The sequence below is a fragment of the Agelaius tricolor genome, unplaced genomic scaffold, assembly GCF_023055355.1.
Source record: "Agelaius tricolor isolate 1412-34295 unplaced genomic scaffold, bAgeTri1.0.p SCAF_38, whole genome shotgun sequence".
Classification (NCBI taxonomy): Eukaryota; Metazoa; Chordata; class Aves; order Passeriformes; family Icteridae; genus Agelaius; species Agelaius tricolor.
Window position 1 is genome coordinate 5,073,418 of NW_027269298.1, and position 7,062 is coordinate 5,080,479.

Sequence of the window (7,062 nt, forward strand, 5' to 3'; positions counted from 1 at the left end):
CTGGAGGGCGGGGCCTGGCGGGGCAGAGAGGGGCGGGGCCTGACAGGGCGGGGCGGGGCGGCTGCAGGGGGGCGCTGCGGGGCCCGGCCCGAGCGTTGGGTTCCGCCCGTACAAATTGCGTGAAACGGACCCGAAACCGACCCCAAACCGACGTGCTGGCAGTGGAATGGTTCTGTGGCAAAAAAAAACCCAAAACCAAAAACCAAAAACCAAAACAAAACAAAAAAAAAACCCCAAAACAAAACAAAAAAACCCCAAAAAACCATTTTCAAAGTTGCAGGAGTTCTGCTGTATGTCACTAAAATTAATTTAGTGCTTTCTGAGTAAACTACATCCAGCCTCCAGTTTAACTTTTCCTCCAGTGTCCCAAACCATTAAAGGAATGCTCAAATGTATCCACAGAGAGCAGAACTTCTGGAACATCTGCAGAAAGGATGTGCAAAAAGCAAGGCAGAGAGTGAGATTTTTCCAAAGTTCACACACAGTTGCTTTCCAGATATTATAAGTGCCTGAAATTAAAAACCTCATTAATAAAAAAAATAAAGTGCCATTCGTTCCAAACATTAAATATTAATTACTTGACACCCTTTCTCTTGCAGGAAAATGAACCCAGGCTCCCCTGTGTCAAACCAGATCTGCATGTCTGCACTGTCCCTCCTAATTATTGAAAAATTATTGTTCTCCATCAGGGTGTTCTCCAGATGAACAACAAAAATGGGATGGGTGGGCAAAGCTACTGGGCAATGTCTACTTTTTCCTCCAATGCTCAAAAATACTTGCCAATAGGAGAGAACAAAAACGGGAAGAAATCCAAACCCCAGCCTCTCTCTTGGTTGTGCCAATCTTGCAGAAAAAAGCCACCAGACCAGGCAAGACCATCCTCCAAGTAAACACCCAGAGAACCTGTGCTCTGCACGCTCTTCTCCCCTTCTTTCAGCCCTTGGGTAACTGAAATCCCAAGTTCTTGTGCACCAGTAAAGCTGGGAAACTGTCTGAGAGACAGAATATCCTGCTGCCAGATGCTCTTTTTTCATTCTAACACAGTTGTTTTTCTCTTCACTTGATAAAGTTAAAATAAACAGTCTCTGGGGTGAATTACAGGCATCAAAATTGGATTGGCATGTAAACTGTGGAGCAGTTGGTGGTGGGGAGTCTGGGGAAAAGGAAACAGCAGGTTTTAGCTAGAGGGGACAACAGCTTTATTTCCCTTTTGGTCCTTGACAACTAAGCAGATGTCCCACAATTATTGTTTTACCTTCCAGAAACAGAGTGCCTTCTCCCATCCTCCAGGTCCACAGGACTGGCCCTTTGCAGATGTGCAGGTGCCTCTCCTCCCTGCTCCAGAGGCACCCTGGTGCACCACCAGCTCCATCCACTGCTGGGAACCGCCTGGCTGGGAGTCACACACAGCCTGGTCTCTCCCTCAGCTGCCTGGGATGCCTATTTCCAGTGCCATTAATGGGGACACAGCTGATGGTGTAAAGGATAAAATCTTCTCTGATCATCTGCCATGGGCTTTCCCACACCTGTTATATTTAATATAGCAATACTTTGGCAATGGAGCAATTCTGGGCTGGTGTGCACTGCAGACACCAGTGTCTGTTGATGTCCTCGAGAGCCCTTTGGTGTCCCTGAGCCCTGGCAGCAGTGCTGGGTGACAGAAGGTGTCCCTGGACACCCCCTCTGTGCAGAGCTGGAGGATGCTGCTGTTCTGATGAGCTGGGGAAGTCCAAAAGAAGAATAAACACTGGGAAGGAGAGTGACAGGTTCAATTTTTAATACTCTGGTCCCATCTCTAAAGAAGTGCTGGTTATACATCTGGGAACACTCAGAGGGCTGCACACCTCAGAGCTCACCTCAACTTGCTACAATGAACTGCACCCAAGCCTGAAAAACACAAACTTTTCTCTTTATTTTTTTTAAGCAGTCCTGAAATCTGTTTCTAGCCTTAACAAAGCTGCAATCCAGGTTTGTCATCCTACAAGACATCTGACAGGGAAGTTAAATAGCACTCCAGACACGTTTTTTAAAACTTGCTTGGGATGGGAGGAATGTTTGGTGCTATCTCAGCAGGTGCTGAGCTCTGTCTTCACTGTGTGTGTCATGTACAAACTCCCAGGTATTTTGGTGCCTGCACTGACACCTGCCTGCTTTCCCACTTTTGTGTTCAGTGCTTTCTCAAAGTGTGAATGACAAATGACATCTTGAATTCTTGGACCTTTTGAAGACACATTGGGTAACTTGGAATGTTTAACAGAATTTTCAGTATGGTTCTCCTCTACAAAGCTTGCACCTGCTCTTGCAGAGGGAGAGGCAAACATGCTGTTGCAGGGTAGCTAGAGGAAATCACCCGGCAAGTTTTTGCTCTCTAGAATAAAGGAGTTAGAAAAAGCCAAGTGTCACAGGGTGAGGCCGGCCTCTGCACCACCCAGCCCTGCTCAGGACAGGTTTTCATTAGAGCTGGTCAGAGGCAGAGCAAACTGGCCAGGAGGGAGAGAGAGCCCTGGGGGTGCTCCTGATCCTCCCCACGGCTCTGCCTGCTGCCTATTCCAGTACACTCCTGCTTGCTGTGTGTTCCCAACTCCCAAACAGCAACCCCTGTAATGTCCCAAGGTGAACTTGTGTCAGGAGTGGAGCCAGGCAGGGAGAGAAAGGCTGAACTGGAGAATAAACGCACCATGTGTCTCTCCTGTTCCAAACCGCCCTAATTTCAAACATGTCGCCTCAACAACGATCTGTTAACGAGCTGCAAGCCAAGAATCTGTCAGAAGAATTTCAATACAATTCTGACAGGATCAGAACTAGATAGACTCAAACTTTACCAACCTGTGGCTAAACCTAAGCTAACGGAGTGAGTGTTTGCCCAGGCAGGAGAGAAGGTGAGCTTACTGGGATGCTCTTCACTGCAACTGAAACTCCCAAAAGCAGACTGATTTGACATATTTAAATTCATAAGGGGAAATGGAGTGTTGATTTGAGTCCAAGAGGATGCCCTCATTACTTGGAAACCGAAAGAAGAGGTTGAAGCTGGAGCAAACAAGAGGTGAGAGTGAAGGAAGTTCCACAGAGCTCCTGAAGAGCCATTTTCTGAATGGGAGCAGCTTCTGGCAGAGGTGTAGATGTGGGAACAGACTGTCTCCCTCCGTGGGACAGGATTCAGCAGAAGGGATGTGAGGGGGGACTCCTAGTGCAGGTTGGGAATGCACACTTGAGTTATCTGAACTCCAGAACCGTGGAGGCCCCGGGGCCCAGCTGGACACAACGTGCTGGCTCATTCTCAGCATCTGTGTTCCTCTAAAGTGGTGTGGAGCTGCTTTTGCCAGTTGTTTGTAGACCCTCCTGTCTTGTGCCTGGCGTGATTAAAGCCAGCAAAGAGATGGTTTCTCTGTGCCAGGCTCCTGCAGCAGAGGCTTGGGCCATCTGCTGAATGGTCTGTTGTGTTTCTGGTGGCTGCAGCTCTGCTGTTGTGCAACAGCCACGTATGGAAAGCTTTAGCCTTTCATGTGAAAAACGGGAAAGACAGATGCAATCTGGGGCTAATATTGCTCTTGTATGCTTTCTGTCATCTCTCAGGAGCTCTCTTGCTGCTGCCTTTCCTCACTCTGAGCACCAGAGCTCCCCTTTTTACTCGATACAGCAGGCACAGCCACTGTCCCCCAAGTCCAGATCCCTGCTGAGGGTGTTCCTCAGGGCCTCCAGAGGACAGGAACCATCTCCCCACGATGGTTGTGACCTCAGCCTGTGCATATTGACACCTCACAGAAATGACTGTTTGCAGAGGTTTTCCTAGATGCGATTCCAGGTTCAAGCAGATGCACAGTGGGTGTCTGGTTAAACCAGCAAAACCCCTTCATTAGAAAAGTATGGAAAAAAGGTATCAGAAAGATTTAGTGTCTCAAAGAGAATCAGAACCAAATGCCTTGTCTTGCTGGTAGGAGGATGGGAGATTTAGGGGTAGTTAGCTTGAGGGGGAAAAAAAAAACCACCAAAAAGATGAGCAATACAGGCAGCTCCTGTTTTTTTCTATGAAGTTTCTGGGCTACACAGATTTGTAAATGATGGCTCTAAATAAGCAGCCATGCCCAAGCTCCCTGAAAGGCTATGGAATATCAGCAGCTGATGTCCCACAGTGCAGGGACACAATTGGGTCTGTTCCTCCAGACAATACACCTGTCACTGGGAACAGAAAGCTGGCAATTAACGGGGAGGCTCTGTGCTGGGCTTTCATCCCACACAATGAGAAGGGCCTGGAAGAGTGAGATTAAGGCTGGCATGTCCACACGAGATTGCTGAAACCAACCTCACTGAGATTTGGGGGCATTTAAGAAGCAAAAACAAGAAAATAAAACCCTGGTTAAATCTAACTCTGCAAACTAGTTAGAAAGCAAAATAGCACTGGAACAGGATTCTTTGCATTAGAAATGTGAGTCTGGGGATGCAGAGGAAACTTTCTTCTCAGCTGAGATGTCTCGTAGTTGTCAGTATACGACAGGAAATGAAACCAAGGCAGGTTCTGCAAGGGCTGCAGAGTTCTGGCAGCTCTGCATTGCTCAGCCAGGACCAGGAATAAGCAGCAGCCTCCACAGAGAAGACTTTTTACCTACCTAATGCAAGGTCCACACTGGGGACTCCATACCTTGCACTCTGAATGTTTAAAGGTCTCCCAAATACTGGCCCTACAAAGGCCCCGAAAGCAAAGCAGCAGCACAAGCAGTGTGTGACACAAGCAGTGTGTGACACAGGCAGTGTGTGACACAAGCAGTGTGTGACACAAGCAGTGTGTGACACAGGCAGTGTGTGACACAAGCACTGTGTGACACAGGCAGTGTGTGACACAAGCACTGTGTGACACAGGCGGTGTGTGACACAGGCAGTGTGTGACACAAGCGGTGTGTGACACAGGCGGTGTGTGACACAAGTGGTGTGTGACACAGGCGGTGTGTGACACAGGCAGTGTGTGACACAGGCAGTGTGTGACACAGGCAGTGTGTGACACAGGCGGTGTGTGACACAGGCAGTGTGTGACACAGGCAGTGTGTGACACAGGCGGTGTGTGACACAAGCACTGTGTGACACAGGCAGTGTGTGACACAAGCACTGTGTGACACAGGCGGTGTGTGACACAGGCAGTGTGTGACACAAGCAGTGTGTGACACAGGCGGTGTGTGACACAGGCAGTGTGTGACACAAGCGGTGTGTGACACAAGCGGTGTGTGACACAGGCAGTGTGTGACACAGGCGGTGTGTGACACAAGTGGTGTGTGACACAGGCGGTGTGTGACACAAGCGGTGTGTGACACAGGCGGTGTGTGACACAGGCAGTGTGTGACACAGGCAGTGTGTGACACAGGCGGTGTGTGACACAGGCGGTGTGTGACACAGGCAGTGTGTGACACAAGCGGTGTGTGACACAGGCAGTGTGTGACACAAGCACTGTGTGACACAGGCAGTGTGTGACACAAGCACTGTGTGACACAGGCAGTGTGTGACACAAGCAGTGTGTGACACAGGCGGTGTGTGACACAGGCAGTGTGTGACACAGGCAGTGTGTGACACAGGCGGTGTGTGACACAGGCAGTGTGTGACACAGGCAGTGTGTGACACAAGCGGTGTGTGACACAGGCGGTGTGTGACACAGGCGGTGTGTGACACAGGCAGTGTGTGACACAGGCAGTGTGTGACACAAGCAGTGTGTGACACAGGCAGTGTGTGACACAGGCAGTGTGTGACACAGGCAGTGTGTGACACAAGCGGTGTGTGACACAGGCAGTGTGTGACACAAGCAGTGTGTGACACAGGCAGTGTGTGACACAAGCAGTGTGTGACACAAGTGCTGTCAGTGGCTGCTTGTGACCAGCCCTGAGTCTGGAAGGGAGCAGCTGTTAGAAAGGAACTCATTTGGTCAGCAAGTCTCAAACTTTTTTTCTCCTGGTGCAGGTGTTCTTCCAACACACAGGAATCAGGAAAGCCAGAGGAAAATTAGGAAAATCTTTTCCTTGCTATCAGCTCCATGTCCCCAGGATGCAAGTTAGGACTGAGGAGAGATGTGCATGCTCTGTGTGAGGAGGTGGTTGGTACAGGCAGGCTCTTGAGACCTCCCTGGGCCACTCTGTCCCCTTCGGGAGGTTTTGCTCTGCCTGTGACCTGTGCCCTCTCCCCTCAGCTTCCTGGGGACATATCCATCACCTGCCAGGCTCTTGATGGGAAGCCTGTAGCATCGGGAAGTTTGGGAAACCCTGATGTGACAGACTTGAAAGGAGAAGGGGAGAGGAAAATGAGAGAAATAGACAAATAGTGGCATTGCAAAAGATGTGTGTGTCTGGCCATAAAATCACATCAGTGCAGACCTCCAGTGTGCAGGGTGAGGAACTTGCTTGGGTGCCTGAAGAAAGCTGTGGATGGGAAATGGCAGCTGCCATCCCAGGTCCCAGCTGGGCACTTGATGGCTGCTCCCTGGCCAGTCAGAGGTGGCTGTGCAGGTACTGACCTGTTTTCTAGGCTGGGGGAGTGTGGGGGCCAGGTGCTGACCCTGTGCTGTGTCCAGAGGGGCTGCGAGAGCTGTCTGGATTTTTCCAGGCACTGCTGCTTCTGCCAGCTTGGTCCATGTGAGAGTGGCAGTGTGTGTAAGAGCCTGCTTGGAGTGTCAGGGATGGGATGTCCTGCCCTGAGGGCTCCCTGGGAGCAGGAGCAGGAGCTGTGCCATGGCCTGAGCACTGCAGTGCTGGGTTAATTGCTTCCTGAGTGCTGATGAATCTCCCTTTGTGGAGAACCCGCAGCAGCACAGGCCAGCAGCAGCTTGTGAAACATTCAGATGTGTGAAATGGTAAAATAATTGTGCTATGGCAGTGGTGTGACACACTTTCACAGCCCCAGTGCTGGGGAGGGAGGTAAGTCTGCACCTCTTCTACTGAATCAGCCCTTGGGAAACCCTGCCTTGGGTCAAAACTGGTGCTGATGAAACTTTGGGTGACACTAAACCAAGTGAGGAGGAGTTGGGTTAGAGACACTGTCAGTTCTGAGCAGCAAACAGCAGGACAGAAAGAGACTGGAGGAGAATAATTT